Source organism: Conger conger, chromosome 12 (assembly GCF_963514075.1).
Source record: "Conger conger chromosome 12, fConCon1.1, whole genome shotgun sequence".
In the NCBI taxonomy this organism is placed as follows: domain Eukaryota; kingdom Metazoa; phylum Chordata; class Actinopteri; order Anguilliformes; family Congridae; genus Conger; species Conger conger.
In genome coordinates this window covers 38178098-38192559 of record NC_083771.1, presented here as the reverse complement: position 1 = coordinate 38192559, position 14462 = coordinate 38178098, and positions in this window count along the sequence as shown.

Below are 14462 nucleotides of genomic sequence, written 5' to 3'. Positions count from 1 at the left end.
CGCTGGGTTCCCAGAAAGGGGCAGAACGCTCTGTGGGCTCTGGCTGTCTCCATCTCACCACGCTAAAACGCCCTGCTTCCCTTCTCCCGCCATTCTGTGCATGATGTCATCGGGTTGTTTTTTTGTTTTTTTTGAGAGAGATCCGTAGGAGCAACTGGGAGCCAGGAAGCAAAGGCAGCCCAGTTCCTAAGCAGCATGTAGAAACCGGAGAATGTGTGTCATTAGATGCGTGGCTGAGCGGATTCCAGTTCGGATGAAGTGGAAAATGCTGGATCACTGCGAGAGAGCAGCCAGCCAGTCGTCTCTCAGATTCTCAGACATTCACCTAAAGAGAAAAACATTAAAACTGCATGAATCTCAAAGCTGGTCTGAAATGCTTTCTAACTGACATCAATTTTCCTTCTGACTTCATAGAATCCTAAATCTATTGTTTATGAGCATGTGGTCAAGCCTCAGGAACTCCAAAATGCACAACTCTGGAAAGGGGGGTGGTGTTAGCAAAGCAATTGTAGCTTAAGAAGCATCAGAAGAAACAACATCTACATTATACAGAATTAAATCACAGGTCAGATCATAATGTACTGTACCTGCTCCAAGACTGAGTAGATTGACTACACAATTCTTGACTTCCTATAAAACTTTGTGTTGTGGGTATTCACGGTCATAATGACAGTGCATGCGCCTACAGTGGGCCTATAGCTCATGTTTGGGACCGGGCCAGGTCTACCCTTATTTGCACCAGATGCTGGAACACACAAACCACATTTTTGCAGTTTTTAGGCAAATGGGCTGGTACGGACCGCAACTAAATGATTGTTTTAACTTTAGTCTGAAAATAAACCAAGCCCTTTCAGTCTTGTGAAACTATTCCCTTCTCTCTTCACGATAAGTGTGGTTTTCTTAGAAAAAAAATCAATGCATAGGATATGTTTGACACAGAGATAGGATAAGTGTTGTATGACAGATGCATATAAAGTATACATCCATATACGTTGCAACATGCTGCTGTGTAATTCTGTTACAGTAGTACAATATGTTTACCCTCTCTTATACTTTACAGAACTTGAAAAAGGGCTTCAGGACCAACTGGATCCAATTTTACAAGGAAAAAGTGACCTGAATATGCACACATTTCAAAATTCAAAATTCCTAATGCCAATACATCACTTGAGGTGCACTGTGCTGCAGAGGTCACTGAGAGCTTATTAGGCCTGTCCAGGGGCTTTATGAATAAACCATCTTTTATGTACTTTTATACTGCAGAACACAACATGTTCTGATCAAAACAGAAACAATGGCTTACACTTTCATTTATGTGAGTTGACACATTCATCTGTACTTCTAAACAAAATCTGTTTTGTTGTAACTTAACATTTAAGAAAAGTTAATTCTAAATGAATTATATATGCAGTGGAGTATGCAACTAAGACATGGTTCTTTTTTGTAAATGGTATATTCAGAGAATCTATAAAGGAAAGAATCAATGAGCATTCTGTATATTAACAAACTGCCAGGTCTCAAATAAAGGACTAATGATGTCCATGCACTGAATGCATTTGGTACAGATCTTGCCATGAATGTGAATATTATTTTTGGCTGCAGACTATTCACAAATGAACCTACAAAGCCCATTTGCATTGACAGACAGTCAAATAACAAAATAACAGGATTAATCCCTCCACTTCCCTTCCTCCTGCTATTATTAGAGTTATTATTTAATGTCATATTACATGCAAGCGTGTACACACATAAACACAAGCAGGCAAATCCAAATACACAAATATAAAACGACAATAGAAAAACCAAACAATTCACACATGCCCCTATATGCTCACATACATGAACATGCACAAACACACCAACAGAGTTGGAGTGGGATCGCTGTGTCTTTCAGCCTGTGAAGTATGTTAATGCAGTCAGATAGAACTGGTTCTCTCTGGCAGTGATTGGATACACTGAAACTCATGCAGGCAATGTGGATGTTGTTTATAGCAACAGAAATGCTCACAGTAAACACAGTAATAAAGAGAACCGGTAATTCTCACATCAGACATAGCATTATTATTCCAGTCATTGAGATTCATTAAAAGCATTGCTCTATAGCAGGGGTCGGCAACCCTGGTCCTGGAGAGCCGCAGGGTGTGCTGGCTTTCGTCTCCACCTTAAAATAAGCAACCAATTCAGACCCAAGAAACCAGGTGAGGTGAGTTAACTGTGCAATCAACGGCTTTCATTGATCAATTAATGCCAAGTAACAACGAAAGCCAGCACACCCTGCGGCTCTCCAGGACCAGGGTTGCCGACCCCTGCTCTATAGGCTGACAATAAAGTGCAATGCTATTGGCCTATCCTGAGTAGGCCAAATAGATTAATACATTGGTAAAAGTGATGTTTTTACACAAATAAATAATGCAGACATAAAAAGGTATTTCTCTATAGACTGCCTAATTAAAACAGCTGAAACAAAGTATTAATCACATAGGACGAGGCTGATATTTGTTACAAGAATCTAGAACTAGATTTTGCAAAGCATTATGAGAGTATAAAAGTTCTAATCTCTACGGAGTAGCATAAGCGGCTATTGAAGTAATGCCAGAGGCAAATATTCACTCATAAGAACACAAACATGTGCTCAATACTTCTAACAGCTAAGAATTACATTTAACCTTCACAATCAGGTATTCCAAGATAAAGTATCCCAGTTAAGGTGAGAAAGAAAAACAATGTTAACTGATGGGAACTGAATTGTGTCTAGCAGGAGAATATTTTTGTTCAAAATGCTTACATCAGAGACTTCAACTCTATGGTAGCCAAAGTTTATTGGTTGAAATGAATGCTACACCTTTACCATATTGCAGAAAGATGTTTACAATGTTACAGAGTGCAATGGCTTCCATAGTGTGCCAATGACAGTCAAGGAAGCCATTATGAGGCTGAGAAATGAGAAAAAATAAGAAAAATAAGAAAATAATGCTCTGCCTCTTTGATAACATCCCAGAGCTAAATTAGATACCCTCACTCTGAACTGTTGCTTCAGCTGGATATTTCTTTACTCAAATGTTTCATTCCATCTGAACCTTCCTTAGGTACTCTCTCCCTTAACTGTGGTAATTAATTACATGTAGATAGAAACTCAAATGGGGACCTCTGAGGAAAAATCATGTTGAACATCCAATAATGAATTACTTACAGCAGATACAATGTCAGTGACAGTATCAGGTCAGTGACCCAACTCTGCTACCAGTCTAATCAGAAGAGCTCACTTTGACCAAAGTCAAGTATTGATAAGGAAGGGGCCTCCATCAAGCAAAGGTGAACAAGGTGCAAGTAAGTACTTATGGCTGTGTCTCATAACTCAAATGGCTTTCGACAGCCTTTGCGGTGAAATGAAAAAGAAATAACAGTGCGAGAAGGCACTGATCATCACCTTTCATTTGGTCGATTTTTGTGAGTGAGATTTCTTTGTAAAAAAGGAAAGGAATATGAACAATATAATGGCTAACTATAACTCAAATTCAGAAGTCAAACCAGTTCATTAATATATCCTGTATATCCTGATCAGCTTGAGCAGACTTACACAGTAGCTTGATTAGAAATTGACAGAGAATGTTGCTCTCATAGGAAATTCTCACACAAGCCAGTTTAGATCAGAAAAGTTCATAAAAATTAATTAAAACCAAAGAGAACCACAACCACTCGCCTCCCGCCAAGTTAGTATAATAACTAGGGTATAATAACAGGTCAGAGCACAGATCATCAGATCATCTTATCTCAAGCAAGAGGGAGAGGGTTGACCCATGTCCAGATGTATTTTCACCAAACCTCAAAGTTCAAATCAAAGTTGAATTTAAGCCAAGCTGTCCAGATGCATAGCAGGATGTAAGTGTTGCGGTCACACATACTGATAACAATGGTTTGACTTCTTTTTTTTAAAAGAACCAGCAAAACTCACCTTTGATGTGGAATTGACCGGACAGGAGTTTACAGCTGTTCCATTCCATGATTGAGAGATTATTTAATACTCCCCATTTCCATAACAACGGTTTTCATGGATCGACCAATACTCAGAGGCCAGATGGTCACATCCGTTAAACCCCATTAGAGCCTGCTGGCATTTCCAAACGGCATGTCAGCATTAAAGGCTGTGTGCCATGGGATTGCGTGTTTCCTTTAACAAGCATATAAATGCAGCTGTTTTAGGGACATTTATATCCAGTTAAAGGGTAAAAGCCCAAGCATTTCCCATCACAACTCAGGATTACAGCAGAAACATAAAGTGGTTTCACTGAAGTTGACAAACAAAGCAACACACACCAAAAACAAGTTGGTACATTGGCAATGCTGACAAAAATCTGAAATCAAAATCTGATCGAAATTTTCAAAATAATGGATTTGGCAAAAGCTGCTTGTCAAAAAGAGACTGTCTCCATTGGACAAAAAGGTTTAAGTTAATGGTGAGCATCATGGCAGGAGAAAGGTTTTTGTAGTTTAAATAATACTGTGACACCTGCACCACACCTGCATGTTGGTATAGCTCTGTTGGCGGATAAGGAGACATTGCATCAGAGATATTCAGTAAGATTCTGCCTTTTATCTTCAATATGAAAGCCAGTGAGAAAAAACATGACTCCCTACCTCCCTTTAGGAGAATGTGTTTTCCCCTGATTTCATCTCACTGTCACAGTCAAACAGTACCAAGATGTTATTTTTGAAACAGTATGTTGAGTGACTCTTAAAGGGCCTTTCAGTGTTTTTTGCCTGGGCACAGCACCTACCACTTGGGGCAACATCTATTTTTCAAAGTTTTAGTCAGTTTGTAAAAGCACTGTTTTCAAATGACCCTGTTACAATTCTTGCTACAACATACTGCATGGTTGCACAATTGCATTGGCCTCACATTTCTAAAAATGTTTATACATTTGTATGCATGTTCATACATTTTTATAAGTATCAGTTACTATAGCTTTTAATGTTCCTACAAAGGAATGTGGAAATGTTGCAATGTTTATGAAGGGGGCTATGGATATTGTATATTGCTTGCATGACAATGGCCCCTCCTGTGTATCCTGAATAAAAAGCATATCCTCGAGGGTACAGATGTTAACTGCTTAGAAGTGTGTGCATGTAATTGTCACTTACAAATCCAATGAACAGTCCTGAGTTGTGGGCTCAGCTCTTTCCGTCATTGCAAAATAGGGTAATCCAAGTACAAAAACCCTCATTAATCCAACATGTGCTATCCAAGGATGAAAGCATACATTATCATCGCTGACAAATCTAAAAAGTACATTGTATTCTCTACTCACAGACACACATTACAATGTTGGCAAGTTACGTGGATGTATTCTGTATTATGCACTTATTGAAAACAGGGTGAGCATACTGCCCAAAGATTTTACACATTTTAAACAGGGAAAGCACATTACGATGGAGTAATGCAACTTGCAATGATTCACACACAAGCTGTGTGTATAAAATGTTGAGTTACAAGAATACCAAAGCCAACTGATTAAAGTCTTTCTAGAATTCAGTACAGTTTCAGTGACTATTGATTTGGCCAGGTGGAAATGCGTATCCCTTTATTTCCCAGTGAAATCCACCCCTTGAAAAAGAGGATCGATGAGGAATGACACATTTGAATTAACTTGGAAAACCTTCAGCATAGGGAGAATTAAAATTGCTCATGAATAGAGACACATGGATAATGTATGGTCACAGGTTTCATGATCTGATATCACTATGACTCCCCAGTCCTGGCTTGGTATTCCAACAACCAAGCACTGATTTCATAGGGCATTTGTGACTTAGTGTCCTCCTCTATGCTATCCAGTGCAATGTATGATGATAGAATAATTCAAGATCATGTCTCTGAAGTTGACTGCAGTTACCATGAGCCAACTCATGCTCAGATGTCAGCCAACAAGTGCATTTTGTGCAAAGTTCCTCAAAGCTATTATGCTGAAAATGTGTACCTTGGCATGGAGTATGGAAGGGTCAAATTAAAGAATGGAATAATGATGTCATTATGCGTTCCAGCACCGTTGCCTCCAAAGGGAGATCACCAATGGCTTGTATTGTTTCAGTAGCCATTTCAATAAGCTTCAGTTCCATTAATTTAATAAACTGGAGAGATTAGTGTTTTACCCCCGTCTCATATTAGAGAACACTGTGTGCTTTAAAAAGGACAGAACCAGAAATATGTAGATAATGGGGAGGGAGATAATTCTCATAAATTACCGTAGTTAGGTAGCATTGAAGACTTAAGGCAACATTCTCACCTGTAAAGCAACATTCTGATGCCCCAGATGTGCAAATATTGAGAATTAAATAATACTATTACACATATAACACTCCCAGTTTCAATACATTGATGATATATAGATTATATATATATATATATATATATATATATATATATATATATATATATATATATATATATATATATATATAAATATAATTATTATTACTAGAAATACACACAAAAACATAAGATTGTATGCATCTAACCACCTGTTTTATAATGGACATGTAACATATTTTTAACAGCATAGGTCATTTAATAAATAATAATTGAGAAAGGAAATGGGAAGTCTGAATACGACAATAAAGAGGAAGTTCTATTCTTACATTCAGTGCTATTGCACAAAGCTACACATGTACACACAGCTGATAGTGTGTGATCCATGATGGAGCTATTGAGTTTCAATGTATCGACCAATCTCAGACAGTATGAAGCGCCTGTTTCCCAGTGAATCCAGTGAAGTAATTCCATGTCTTCTAAAAAGACGAAGCGCTGAAAATGCATGCACGTACAGTACAGATTAACTAAGGTATCCACTACATAAGATGCACTTAGTTTCCTTATGCATCCATTTGACTCTCCTTCCTCTTAAGGAAGAGGGGGGAAACCATGATGTTGTTGTCGATTAAAAGGCAAACGGGAACACCGGAAGAACAATGTGGAAACTTCTGGAACCTGTTGCCTGTCTGGAGGGTGGAATTTAAGCAGGCAGAAAGCCAGGCCCAGACACAGCTGCCATGTCTTGATCATAGCACAAGGGAATTCACTTGCCCATCTGGCCAAGGGTACTTCCTGAGAATAATAGGATGACATGGACCCAGTCCATCCAACGCCTGCTACCACCTGTTCACTAAGGGCTGAATTTGACTTATTCACTTATTCGACAAACACAAAACCAATTTATTTTTGTCAATGAAGTCAAGGTACTGTTATTGTTGCTATCGACAGATTCAAGTTTACAGTACAGGCAATGGATTAAGCACTTGCATCCTGACGACAGGCCAACATTGTTTGGAATGGGTGTGCATGTCGTCTTAAATACACACAACATCAACAAAACATCTCAGCCAATACAGCAGGGGACTGAAGTAGGAGGTAGAGACGGAGGACCCATCAAACGTAGCACAGTTGTAAACAATTTGATTCTGAGGACACTTCAAGCATTGGGAAGAGTTATAAACAACCTGGGAGAACAATGGCTGACGAGATGCATGCTTTTGAATTTGTGTTTTTCTTACTTACCGGAGTATGAAACAACTTCAAAAATAACCAAAGTTTACTCAACTGAAGACTAGAAAAGGATGTACAATGACAGTACATGTAAACATTGAGTACACATACTACATTACGAAGATGGGTACCATGCCTGAAAAACTTAACGGTTACCTCATATACCCTCATTCGGTCACCGTTGGTATTCACATAACAAGGAACATTGAACACTCAAGGTGGTACTGATTACTAAATTATTTTTTGATTTAAAGATGATACACTGGATTCGTAGGCTAGGTTATCCCAACAGCACTGTATTCTCACTGCATACATTTAGATTAATACTGTAAATGTGGTTATAAAAGAAATAAAAAGAAGGGTTTCAAGCTAGCACTAAATGGTGCAATACAAACAAAATGTGTTGCTACTACATTGGGCACAGTTGGTAAATAAAAAAATGGAAACACACCAATGTAGAGTTACTTAATGCTGTTTGGCCACCATGTGCATTGTGGTCCATTTACCAACTTCTGAAATTCAACAGGGGGAATGACACATCAAGTCACGCTGAAGTTAGTGAACATAGAAAATGTTTTATCAAGCATAATTTCACAATATAGCATAAATGTTTGATTGAGTTCAGCTCTGGCTATGCAAAGGCCATGACATATGACATGTTAATAATGTCAGTTATAAGCATACTCCTAAAACCACAGAGTTCTTACTTGCACTATGGATGGGCTTGAAATAACTTGATGAAAAACACCCTTTTTGGGATTGAAGAAATTAACTAAACAAGGGATGTTTGAAATTAGCCTTGCTTTCAACCTGTATGAGTGCACCTAAAGAATGCCAGGAAAGTGCATCCCACACCATTATGCAACTAGTCGAACCATGTTGAGCATAGAGCTGGTCTAACTGGTCAACTAGCTACCTGCTGTTTTTTTTTGTTTAGTTTTTTTTCAGCAGGGACAACTGCAAGTTTAAGAATTGTGTTGTATTAAAAAGATAGCAACATGTTCCCGCGGAAAAAGGCAGTTGCAATGAGTGAGGTACCTGTCCTAGACTCGAAACAGTTTTATATGCATGCAGAAAAAAAACATAAGTCTGTGCGCCGATGATGCCTACCTCCTGCATACAAGTCCGAGTTACAGTAGAACAATTTAGCCAACACGAACAGAGAAGAACTTACCTCTCAGGCTTTTCCCTGGGATATTCGAATAAGAATACCTACTGACGCCAATTAAGCGAGCGCTTTGCTTTCGTGTTTATGGAAACATTTCTGTTTAAGTACGGAATATGCTTTTGTAAGCAACGCCATAAATTATTACCTTTCCGCATGACATTTTGTTCGTCTTGGTATTGGCTGTAGTTCACTTTCTGTTCGCACAACTCAAATGAAGATCCAACAAATCCAATAACTTTGTCAGACGTCACTGAACACTGGATATCAAACGTTTAAATACATGGTCTTGATTGTTGTTTCTTCCTAATCTTATTCGTAACATTTACAGAACTGTGAACCCAAGGGGACAGGAAAGATTTTCTAGCAAGATTTCCACCGGCGAAATATTTTCCCAGAGCTTGAGTGAAGAATCCTTGTTCTGTGAAATGTTGTTCTTTCTCCCAAAAAAAGTTGTTCCATGTGTCAAGAGCGCAAGAGCAGCTATTACCATATCGTGAAATCGGTGCATGTAGTTTAATATCGTTCAGAATAGAGCAAGTTATGACGTTAAAGCTAGCCATCAAGAAACATGTATAATTTGCAGATATTTTTGTAAGAGAACAAAAAACAAAAAAAACAAAAAAAAACATAAGCACTGCAGTACTGCCATACTTAATTGCTACTGCTCATTTTCAAACCACACTACACACATCCGTATACATTTCTGCCACAGCTTTTCTCTCTGCAAGTTCACAATGAAGGCAACATGGGAGGAGACTTTGAGCGCTTTGACATTTGTAACCAGTGGGTTATTTAATATGAATTGAAGTGGGAATAATAGTGTTATGAACCTGCCAGAATTGCTATATGGACAAATTCAAATCGGAATTGATTGGTCAGGACGTGTTATATAGCCTGCATTGCACTTGGCAGGCGCTCTTCTCCAGACACGTGCACGTACAGTAGTGGAGAAGATCATTGGCTGGCAAGCAAGGGACAATCAGAAGGTCCAACTGCATAGTACGTTATTCAATTAGTAAAACAGCTGCTTGTCTGTCAAATATCCCAGTAATCATATCATGATTTTAATTATTATTACCTTTGACAAATAATAACATTTTCATTTTCATTTATTTAGGTGTGTTAACTTTGCTGTTCATCAGAATTTTATTCCCTTTCAGCCAAGGTTTTACCAGTAGTGTGCTTGCTTTTCCTGATTTGATGATTCTAATGATCTTGGTTGTGAAATTCCTTCTTGATAGTCTGACCTTGATTGATGATTTAACATGATCCTTTCCATTTATAACTTCAAATAACATACCATACTCTGTTGCCTAGGATAAATCCCTTCAATAATTATTTATTTGCCATTTTTTAAAATAAAATAAAATAAAATTATAATACAAGGACAAATCTCATTAGTTCAGTTTGCTCAAATCCAGGTTTTTCTTACACTCTTCATTTTTGCACTCTATTTTTCTATATTACTGTACTCTCTTCATGTTTGCACTCTTCCTGTAAACAATGTTTGTGCTGCCCAGAAACACTTGCTGACAGGCCTTTTGAAATAAAAGACAATGTGTCACATGTTTATATAAATTCCTTGCTAGTGAGATTTACGGGAAATAGCTGTTTATGTTGACAATTGTTTTTAAGGCACACTTGTTTGTAAATACTTGGAGTAAGAGAGACACATGTTCATTGGAAACCTGCATGAAAAACTTAGCATGTTTAAGGAAAATACAATGATACCCTTTTTTGCCATCAAAGACGATTGATGTTTGCGGACATTAATAACAACATGCTATAGTCATCCAACTTTATTGATTTGTCCCATTCACCATTTAGTGTGAATTTAGTTTGTCCCATTCACCATGCTACCTCATCACTTCCTCTCCTCTTTTTGAAGAAACCTGATTGGATTCAAGATGTTTGAGTCAATGTGGTTGCTGTCATCTTGTCTGGATCTCATTTATTCTGTGGGGAGCAAAATCAGTCTCCTTTGTCTTGGCACTCTCTAGCTCCTCAGAGACACTGGGGACTGTACATGCCTACAGAGACCTGTCCTGATAAGTGTAAAGGACCATTCCAATGCTTTACAGCTTACACCTCCATGACCCCAACTACCTCTGAGTAAACACAGGGCCAATGTGCTATACAGTCTTTTCTAGATCCAGGTGGGTGTAATTATGGGGGCGTAATGTTTTCTGAACATTGAATATTTTGGAGGGAGTGAAGTTAATCCCTTAAGTATCGCCCCTTTTCTTGACACAAGCTTAAAAATGACATACCCAAAATAAAATGGCTACTATTCTTGAACCCTTTTAACAACATGCATACTCCTGGTAACCCTTTGGGGTTTGTTTTTCAAGTAACGATTACTCCAAATATTACTAAAACAAAGTTGCAGAAGCTCAAAGACAGTGCAAGTGGACAATTTTTTTCCCACTGAAAATATGTCCTGTTTTTGACTGGATACAGGTTATTGTAGTTGTGGCTGGTGCGTTTAGAAACACTATGGAGCCAAGTCACCACAATGGACAAATCCCCTTTATTCAGAAATAAATGTGTTTGCACATCCCCTCACCTGTTACCCTCCCCTACCTCTATGTCCCAAACTCCCTCTCCTTGCAGTTATCCTCTGACAGCAACAGTTCAAGAAGATCATAAAAAAATAAGTACATTAATCACAATAATACCATCTTGTATACTAGTACATTCATTGAGGTCCATTGATTGAAGTTTGTCAATCATGAACAATGATGAAGTGAACTACTGAGAAGTCAGATAAGAGCAGCCCTAGGTACCCCCACACTACCAATACACCAGCACACACATGCACATACATGCTCTTTGGTGAAGTGTCCATTACACTATGTTACAAAGAACACAGTGCATGTGATAGCATGTTCTGAAAAGCTGACTACATCTACACATGTAGTTCCCAGCAGCATAATTAATTTCACCCCAAGTCTGGTATATTTGCATTCAATTATTTCATTCCACAAAGGAGGTTCTACCAATGGGAGGAGCATGAATGGCATCTCTGTTAGTGGGCACAAAGAACTCTGTGCCCTGTGACAGCATGAGATCTTCACACTGCAGCATTTCAGCACAGTATGTTCAAATGTACATTATTTACCAGTCCCCTCAGAGGTCCCATGAAGTTTATCTGATTAAAAGGGAAAAAAAGTCTTACTGGAAATGAGCACAGGACACTTTGTCTGCCTCAGTCTGTCCTAATGCGCCACAATGTGTGAAAACGTCAGAATTGACAAGCTTTGAAGAGTTTTGAATATAATAAAATAAAATAAAAAAACATTTTGGTCTATTGTCTGTGAATTACCCACTACTGGCCACCAACCAAACTTTCAGTGGCAGCTTTAATTTGTTCCAAATCTCCTTTCTAAGAACTCAGCAACCCAAGCCCTGCTTATCTAATGCTATCTAAAGGTGATATGACTGCCAGCTACTATTACCGTGTGACCCAATGTACTGATGTCCACAATGTCATAGCACAATGATTGTTCTCATTTGTACTGTCAGACCACTCCATACACAGAATAGCACCTCATACAGTAAGTGTTCTCATTTTATCCAGAGGTTTGACGTGTTGTGTGTTCAGAGATGCTCTTCTGCATACCCCTGTTGTAATGTGTGGTTATTTGCATTACTGTCACCTTCCTGTCAGCTTCCACCAGCCTGGCCCTTTTCCTCTGACCTCTCTCATTAACAACGTGTTTTTGCCTGCAGAACTGCTGCTCACTGGATGTTTTTTTGTTTTTCACACCATTCTCTGAAGACTGATCCAGAAGATCAAGGGTTTCTGAGATACACAAACCACACTGTCTGGCACCAACAATCATTCCACAGTCAAAGTCACTTTGATCACATTTCTTCACCATTCTGACATTTGGTCTTAACAACAGCTGATCCTCTTGACCTCATCAGCATGCTTTTATGCATTTAGTTTCTGTCACATGTTTGGCTGATTAAATATTTGCATTCAAAAGCTGGTGTGCAGGTGTACCTAATAAAGTGATCACTGAGTGTGCATAGCATGCCCCAAAACAAGCTCTGAGGTAATACCATGTGGCACAGTAAGTAATATAAACATATTCATCTGACAGTTAAAAGTTAGAAAATGTCCACGGCCATTGCATACAGAGCACTTATTGTAATAGGAGCCTTGGGAAATGGCAAGTGTATGAATAAAGGTAGTAATCAGGAGCCACACCCTCTGTATTTACCAGAAGCTGAGGCGTGTGGGAAACATACAACTGAAGCTTCTTTCCCACTGACGCAAATGGGATCAAACAGCACACGGATATCTCAAAGTAGACAGGCTGCAACTACAGCCAAAGATTGCTTTGTTGGTAAAGCTGGACATGTAGAAAGATGCAATCTTTTTGTCACATCCAATAAATCAGCGTATTTATTATAGACTGCTTTATGCGGTCACCCCTTGCCTCTGTCATGCTGCTCCTCCTCCAGCTTCTTTAACTCTCTAGAGTGTTAACATTCAGTATGTCTTCCCATGTGACGGGAGGGAATATGAGACTTTTGGGGGTTTCTAGTTTGCAACAGTGAACTTACAGGGGCACTCAATTACTTTAAGTGTCGTACATGAAAGCACCAAAATACCGAATAACAAAAGCTACTATTTATACTTATATATTCAAGACATAAAAACAGAAATAAGCTTTAAAGATAAATAAAATCCAACATCCAATACAAAGCCGAATACTGACCATAAATAACAGAACTGCATTGATCCACGGAAAGGCAATGGGTTAACCTGGCGATTTCACAGTCGTCAAACAAACATTTAAGCAACAAACATTCATCACTATTCCTGGAAAAATATTGTGAACATTCAGGCCATACCTGCCACGACTTTAAGAATCATTGCTATTCATGTGAAGAATTGATGGTATATGTTGGACTGGACTGCATAGGTGTACTTTCCCTGCCGATGTTGCCGTTGCCATTGCCATTCCCAGAACTGAGAACATGCAGTACAGAGGCCTCACTCGAGGAGCCAGCCACAGTGCAGCCCGGTTTGTGGGAAGGGGGGCCATTTTGCAAAGTGTCATACTGGACTTTGACAAGTTGGGAAATGACTCCCAGCTGTGTGCCTCAGTCTGGAACCTGAACTGAAAAAAACTATTCTAGCAGACAGGATCCTTCCTGCACAAATGCACAAAAACAAACTGCCACAGTAATCCTGTGTCATTCCATCTCCGGCCCGTGATTACATACACCACCACACAAGCAGCTTTCTCTGCCAACCAGCACTATCTCAGGAGGACTGGAAAATGACAGAATATAACCACATAAACTTCACATCTGTGGCTACCTTCAGACAGTAGGAGTAAATGCCGAATTCTGTTTTGCAGTAGTTACATAAAGAAATGACTTAGTTGGTGCACCCACAGTTGGGACGGGGAGCAGCATTCTGCTCCAGCCCTCTCTTCGACCAAGTGCCTACCCTGCACGAATGGCATAAGATACTAAATGCATGGGTGGACGCAACAACTCCGATTTGAGCATCCACACACAAGTTGCATGGTTACACTTTTTTGGGGATTTTATTTCCACATACATGCTGCACAAAACAGAAAACATCCATCCATCCATCCATTATCTTAATCCGCTTATCCTGAACAGGGTTGCAGGGGGGCTGGAGCCTATCCCAGCATACATTGGGCGAAATGCAGGAATACACCCTAGACAGGTCGCCAGTTCATCGAAGGGCACACACACCATTCACTCACACAC